Source organism: Octodon degus, unplaced genomic scaffold (assembly GCF_000260255.1).
Source record: "Octodon degus isolate 3935 unplaced genomic scaffold, OctDeg1.0 scaffold00164, whole genome shotgun sequence".
NCBI classification, from domain to species: domain Eukaryota; kingdom Metazoa; phylum Chordata; class Mammalia; order Rodentia; family Octodontidae; genus Octodon; species Octodon degus.
The window spans coordinates 2,617,652-2,625,444 of record NW_004524740.1 but is presented as its reverse complement, the minus strand read 5'-3'; the positions used below and the strand labels follow the sequence as shown (position 1 = coordinate 2,625,444).

Genomic DNA, 7,793 nt, shown 5'->3' with positions numbered 1-7,793 from the left:
ACTCTCACAATTACACAGGTCAACCAGACCAAGAAAACAACAACAAAGAAACATCAGAATTAAACCACACCATTGAACCAGTGGACTCAGCAAATATCTACAGAGTGTTTCATCCAACAACGGAGTACATATTTATCTCAACAATACACAACAGTTTCCAAAATAGACCATATCTTAGGCTTAAAGCACGTCTACACAAATGTAAAGAACTGAAATAATCCCCTGTGTACTGTCAGATCATAGTGGAGTGAAGCTAGAAATCAATAGCAAAAGAAGTCACAGAAGCTACACAAAAACATGGAGACTAAATAACTGAAGGATCAACGGACCACAGAGGAAATCAGGGCAGAAGTAAAAAAGTTCTTAAAATAAACAACAGTGGAAGCACAACATACTAAAAGGCCAGATCCCTTTGCTGTAGGGTCTCCATGGCACCAACGCTTTGGTGACTGTGACCTCACCTAGGACATCGGTCATCTCCTCAGCCTGTGTTGCTTTCTCTTCTACTTCTCTTAGAGTACTGGAAGCAGGGTGACCATGGGGTGCTGTTTGGAGTAAAATGGAGGGAAGGGATTCACCCAGGTCCTTTATTTCTAACTATGCTTTATATACAAATTCTCCCTCGATGAATGCATTTGCTGTCTATTGCAAAGAAATACTAATGAAACACTTGAGAAAAATGGAGAGAAACAAAGAAGTGAATTAATTACTTCACAGTTCTGGAGGCTGGGAAACTCATGGACCTGCCAAGTCTGGGTGTCTGTCTTCTACTTCCAAGACAGCGCCTTGAAGACAGCCTCCTCGGGAAGGAAGGAGGCTTCCATTGCCTTCCGTCTACCCCAGGAAAAGGCCGGAAGCTGGGCTCAGAGGGAAGTCACTTGCTTGGAGTGCGTAGATCTGCCTGGCTCTGCAATCTGAACCATGGCCCTGTGCCAGGACCTGAACATGTGTGCAGTCCCCCATTTCAGCACTCCCGGTTGGGTTCCCCTCACAGCTGCCCCACTGCATCCTTTGCCTGGACTGTCACCAGCAGCACTGCAGTGGGGCCCTGCGCAGATCCCAGGGAGGGCACCACAGTGAGGCCAGGATTATGATGAAGCGTGCTGTGGTCCAGATGTATGTACTAGACGGCAAGCGCTTCTAGACCCATGGAAGGGACATTCCTTTGTGCTACCTGAGTGGGCACACACACACACACACACACACACACAAAGTTGTCATGGGTGCTACATCATGGCTTATCTGACAGTAGGACAGTTGCCCTAGGCACTACTTTGATGCCCACAGGCCAAGTGAGAACAGCAAGCCTATTCGGGCATATGGTGAGATAGGGACAGACAAGACACTTGGGACAGTCATTAAGGGCCCAGAGAAAGCTCAGTGACCAGCTTTGTCTGTTCAAGCCTTTTCCCTATGTTGCAGAGTCCTAGCCTATAGGGAGCCTGACTTCAGGAAGTTCCAGAAAATTGGTTCCAGCCACTCACCCCATAAATCAGAAGGAAAAATTAATGGTAAAAGTCAGGAAAAACAATTAATCAATAAAGCTATGTGGGGAAGGCAGAGAGGATCAGGCATCCCAGCCCTGTTTTCAGAGGAACTGACAGTACAGTAGTTTCATTTACTCATGAGAATGCAGTCAGAGCAGCCTACCATAGGCAAAAAAAGGGCTAATTTAAGCTGTCATTTAATTAAGCTTAGAAATATGAGAAACCAGCCCAGGCTACAAAGTGAGCGCAAAGCCAGCCTGAACGGCATAGTGAAACTCTATCTCAAGAAGTAAAAGAGAGAAGGAAGCGGCAGCACGCAGCCTGGCTCAGCTGTCAGACATGTCTGAGCACCGGAGACAGGTGTTCATTTAAAGAGTGCTGAAGAAACTTTTTCCTAATGTTTTTTTTTTTGTTTTGTTTTGTTTTTTTTCGGAACCTGGGATTGAACTCAGGCCCTTGTGCTTGCCAGGCAAGCACTTATTCTACTGAGCTATCTCCCAAGCCCCTCCTAATGTTTCAAGTAAAGGGGACACCTGGGACTCTGACCTCAGAAACACCACTCAAGAAAGTGACCTCCGAGACAGTGAAGTCCAAGAATGCTCATTGTTTGACAGATGGCAGAGATGTTAAGATCCAGCCACGCCGCCTCTACACTGTGAGTTTGCCTCCGGAGGGGTATGTGCCCTGCTCACCACAGCCCAAGAGCTGTGCTGATTCCGAGAAGGACCCTGGTGCCGATGACGCAGAAGCACATCAGGATCCTCGTGATCAACCAAAGAAAAGAATTTGGAAGCATAAACTGAAGAAAAAAATTTAAAATTTCAATAACATTCAAACAGAATTAGAACAAGCAGAATTAGAGAAACATCGGAGCCTTTTACCAGCAAAATTACCACAGTATACAGATGGCCCCACAATAAGCAAAAATAAGAAAAGGAAGCTGAAAAAGAAAGCAGATTAGAGGGAAGAGAGCCGCTGGCTTAGTGACCAAGGCCCCGAGTGTCAGCTTTACGTACCATCCTGAGGAGATTGGCAGTGAGTAGGAAGATGTTCCCTGGGCTGCTGGAGGTGGGGTCACCAATGCCATGAAGGAGGCCACAGAAGGCACCAGTGCAGAGGACGTCACAGCCCCCAGCCAGGAATACGTGGCATTCTGAACTCTCTGAAGTCAACTCAGGAAATGTATTTCTATGATGAAGTCTCCAAAGACCCGGATTCAGCTGTCCATGTGGAAGCTGCTGACGAGCCATTCTGCTGTCTTGAGTCTCACCCCGTGGCCCCCTCGGATGCGCTCATTCTGGACCAGATGAAGACGTTGCTTTTTCTGCATGACACAGAGAGCCTGCAGCATGCCCTGGAGCTGCTCCCAGGTTACTGCACCATGCCTCACGACCATGCCAGAGTAATCTCTGCTTTCTTATGTTTTTTTTTTTTTTTTTTTTTTTTTGTATTTAGGACAGGGTCTCCAGGGTCTCACTACTAGATCGGATTCGTAGTGAGCCTCCTGTTTACAGCCTCCCAAGCACTGGCACTGCAGACACTTGCCATCAGGCCCAGTCTCAACTGCCCCTCAGTGCGCCCTGGAGGTGGGGCCAGCACGGCAGGCCCTGGGATAGAACGTAAGACGTCTGCCCAACAGGTGGAGCTCATTGCCTTAACCCAGGCTCTCCACTAGAGACAAAATAAACAGGTAAACATCTACACTGACAGCAGGTACGCTTTTGCTACCCTACATGTACATGGAGCTATTTATCAGAAATGCGGTCTATTAACCACTGGTGGACGTAAGATCAAAATGCCCAAGACCTCCTAGACTTGCTTATAGCTGTGTGGCTCCCCAACAAGGTGACAGTTATCCACTGCCAGGGACACCAAAAGATAAACTCTCCAGTGGCCAAAAAAAAAAAATGCTCTGACAGATGCCACAGCCAAGCAGGTAGCACAAAAACCAGTGGGGCCACTCAAGGCACTCTTGCCTGTCCTACCACCCAGAGTGCTGCATCAACCCACTTACTCTGATGCAGATCTTTTGTTGGCTAAAAGCTTAAAAACCATGCCAACACAGGATGGCTGGCAAATGCTGCCGGACAGCAGGATTCTCCTTCCTGAGGCACTAGGCTGAGAGCTCATTCAACAGATACACCAAGGGACTCACTTAAAAAAAATAATAATAAATTGGCTAACCTGTTAAGAAAATCCTATTTCATACACAAACTAAATCAAATGACTAAGAAAGCCAGCTAACGGGGTTTCCACTGTGCACAGGTAAACTCCAAGATCACTTCTAAACCTGGACAGCACGCTAGAGGTGTATCTCCTGGAGAACACTGAGAAATTGATTTCACTAAAATGGGCCCAGGAAAAGGAGAATAATGCTACCTCCTTGTTTTTTGTTTTGTTTTGTTTTGTTTTGTTTTGTTTTGTTTTGGATTTTTTTTTTTCCCCTCAGGGTCTCTCTACATAGCCCACATTAGTAGTGATCCTCCTGATTTCTGCCTCTCAAGTGCTGGGATTACAGGCGCGCGCCACCGCGCCCAGACTCCATCGCTGGCTCAGCGCACCCGAAGGTGGGGCCGCCGCGGCAGGCAGAGCCAGGCATTGAACCCTGGCCCCTGCGCTTATTTAAGCAAGCGCTTAGTCCGCTGAGCTATACCGCCGGCCCTTACCTCCTTGCTTTAATAAATACCTTCACTGGATGGGCAGAGGCCTATGCCACCCAGTCAGAGTCAACTCTGATAGTGACAAAGAAGTTACTAACAGAGATTATTCCCAGATTTGGCCTGCCCATTACTATGGGGTTCGACAATGGTCCGGCTTTTATAGCCCAGGTTACCAAAAGTTTGTTCCAGGCCCTAAAATTAAAATAAAAGCTACATTGTGCATATAGGCCTCAGAGTTCAGGTCAGGTAAAAAAAAAATAAATTGGACTCTAAAAAACCATTTCAAAACTAGGGATAGAGACTGGCAAAAACTGGATAAGTCTCCTTCCTTTTGCTTTATTATGAGCCTGCTGTACTCCCTATGTACTCGGAATCACTCCTTTTAAATCTATGTCAGGCACCTCCCTTAATCCCCAAACTGGAGGAGGAAATCCTGGCATCCATTTTTTTTTTTTTTTTTTAAATTTATTTATTTATTTATTTATTTATTTGTGAGTGTGTGTGTGGCCAGCTCAGCCCACCAGGGGGCGGGGTTGGCTGGCATGTGGTGCTGGGGGATTGAACTGCGGTCCCTGTGCTTTGCTAAGCTTGTTCTTAGTAGGTGCTTTAGACCACTGAGCCATCTCTCCAGCCCCCTGGCATCCATTTTTAATCAGGAACTTGTTAAGTCCTTATAGGCTCTACAGTCTACTCCACGGGCTGCACACTCCCTCTTCCGCTGTCAACATCCAAGACCAGAACAACTTGACAGTCCACTGGCTGTAGGAACTGGCTCTCTGGTATAGATAAAAAAAAAAAAAAAAAAGCAGGACCTGTCCATATTAGGACCTCACTGGGTAAGACCTTATCCTGTCATCTGAGCACGCTCACCTCGGTCAAAGTAGCTAAAAAGAGACACTAGATTCATCACACCCACATTAAGCCAGCTGCAGTAGACGATGACTCAACAAGATGGTCAATCAAAAAGATGCTCCGGGGCCGGGGAGGAGATGGCTCAGTGGAATAAGCGCTTCCCTAGCAAGCTCAGGGGCCTGAGTTCAATCCCCAGTTCCACCAAAAAAAAAAAAAAAAAAAAAAAACCCAAAAAGATGCTCGATCAGCTCAAGGTCAAGTTAGTACGCAAAGGTACAGATCTGGCCTGTAATTAATTCCTATGACAACATGTGCTGTTTTAATCTATCGGATTAACAGCCATCAGATGCAAAATCAGGTAAACATAGCAAAAACATTAGCTCAAGATATCTGTCAAGGTAATGACTGGTAGTTATTTTCAATATCCCCCTGGGTAAATAACCCGATAACTGCTCTGATTGGGCCCGTGATCGTATTTCTTCTGGTCCTGCTCATCAGACCTTGTATAATAAACTGTTTGACTACGTATACACAACAAAGAATTCAGATGATAAAATTAATGGTGTTGAGATCTAACTATGAGCCTCTCACACCCCCAAACAACTCAACTTATGAGGTTTAAATAAATCGAAGATTTGATTTCCGGACAAAACCAGTGGGGAATGTAGAGGGTTAACAGAATTTTTTGTCTTAACTGTGAGAAGTTATTTAAAAAGATTTGTGCTTCCTCTTATCTACTCTAAGAAAGTATTCTCCCTCTCAGGTCAAGGCTGTTTAACAATAAATAACTATAAAACAAACTCCCTCCCCAACCATCTCCTGTAATGTGGTCAGCTTAAGATGTATCTTGTAAATATATACACTTAACACTAAGCTGTAAAAGACTCTTTAGTTACAAAGTTTGCAGCTGTGTCAAATGAATGTAACTTTCTGTTGTTTTGTGCTAAATAACAAATTTGCTTACCAAACTGGATGCGATTTCTGTTTTAAATACCCCCCTGCTACCTACGTTCGGACTGATCATTTCTCCTGCATGAGAAATGGCTGACAGACCTGAACTTAATAAATAAAAGGTTCTATTCAAATTTCTATCTGGCTGATCTGGTTTTTACACAGAGTGACCCATAACAGGTTTGAGCTCACTTTGTAGTCCAGGCTGGTCTCAAACTCACAGTGATCCTCCTGCCTCAGCCTCTTGAGTGTTGGGATTACAGGTGTGCATCCCCATGCCCAGCAAGGAACAGGATAGGGTTTTGTTTGTTTTATTTTGTTTACAGATCAGTAGTTGTTTATTTTTTTTATAATTTAACTTTAAAATTTATTTATTTTTATATAAAATAAAAATGTATTAGGGCCAGGGAGATGGCTCAGTAGGATAAGTGCTTGACTGGCAAATGCAAGGATCTGAGTTCAATCCCCGATTCTGCAAAAAAAAAAAAAAAAAAAAAAAGTATTATGTTCATAACTTTCATACAATTGACAACACAGAGAGCAGTAAAGATTGTCATGCATGTCACATATACACATATCAAAAAGTCTCATTAAATTAAAAAAAACAAAATGAAGGATCAAGAACAGTGGTCTGAAACCTACTCATAGGATTTTAGGATTTAACAAATAACAAGAAGTATGAAATTTCAGACCATAGGAGTGTTGACAACAAAAGAATGATAAATACAATCACATGTATTTTCACATTAAAAACAGTAAAAGCTACATAACCAAAATCCAAACCTAAACATTAATACAAAAATAAGAAAAAAATTTCAAAATCATTAAGCAGATCGGAGAATGAAGATGAAGATCTATCAATTAAATACCTATTTTAAAGAAATATCTAGAACATAATACAAAAAGTAATATTTACCAATAAGATTTCTTAGTTTTCTTTCTTTTCTTTTTTTTTTTTTTGTGGAACTGGGGATTGAACTCAGGCCCTTGCGTTTGCCAGGCAAGGGCTTGTTCTACTGAGCCATCTCCCCTGCCCTCTTAGTTTTCTTATATACTTCTCTAGAATTAGAAGAGAATTTATCATTTAACAATGGGAATGTAATTTAAATGACTTTTTCTTTAAAATAATTACATAATTTGAGAACAATGTACACAGGTTTATTTTATAGACATATTTTAAAACTAAGATGTATAGTATAGAATACCTTTTCGTTTTGTTTTGGCGGAACTGGGGATTGAACTCCGACCGTTGTGCTTGCCAGGGAAGCACTTATTCTACTGAGCCATTTCCCTGGCACCTTTCTTTAGTATATGATTTCTCTAATTTCCCCACATAAAAAATTGATAAGGACTTTGGCAGCGTCTACACTGAATTCTAATCTTGCAGAAAATTTCTCTTTTTTAATCTTTTCTTGGTGTGCAACCAGGGATTGAACTCACGCTCTTGCGCTTGCCAGGCAAGCACTTATTCTATAGAGCCATCTCCCTGGCCCTAGAAAATTCATTTCTTGGGACCGGGGAGATGGCTCAGTAGAATAAATGCTTCCCATGGAAAGCGCAAGGGCCTGAGTTCAAGCCCTGGTTCCTTAAAAAAAAAAAAAACATGTACTGACTTATGTTTGACATGTTATTTACCTACTGTTGTATACCTCTCTTTCTCCTGTGTTTGTTTGCCGTATTTGGTGGGTTCTTTCCATTGTCATTCATGGAGTTTTGGGCATTTTGATCCCTCTTTAGCATCTTTTAGTAGTCTGTATAGGGTTGGCTTTGTCGTCATGAAATTCTTCAGTTGTTCTTTGTCATGGAAGTATTTCACTTGTCCATTATACTTGATAGAGCTTGC

General features: G+C 43.0%; 1 pseudogene; it reads left to right on the top strand.

Annotated features, from left to right (window-relative positions):
* The first annotated feature begins 2,899 nt into the window (after positions 1–2,899).
* LOC101586731 overlaps positions 2,900–7,793 on the top strand; it is a 6,623-nt pseudogene continuing 1,729 nt past the window's right edge.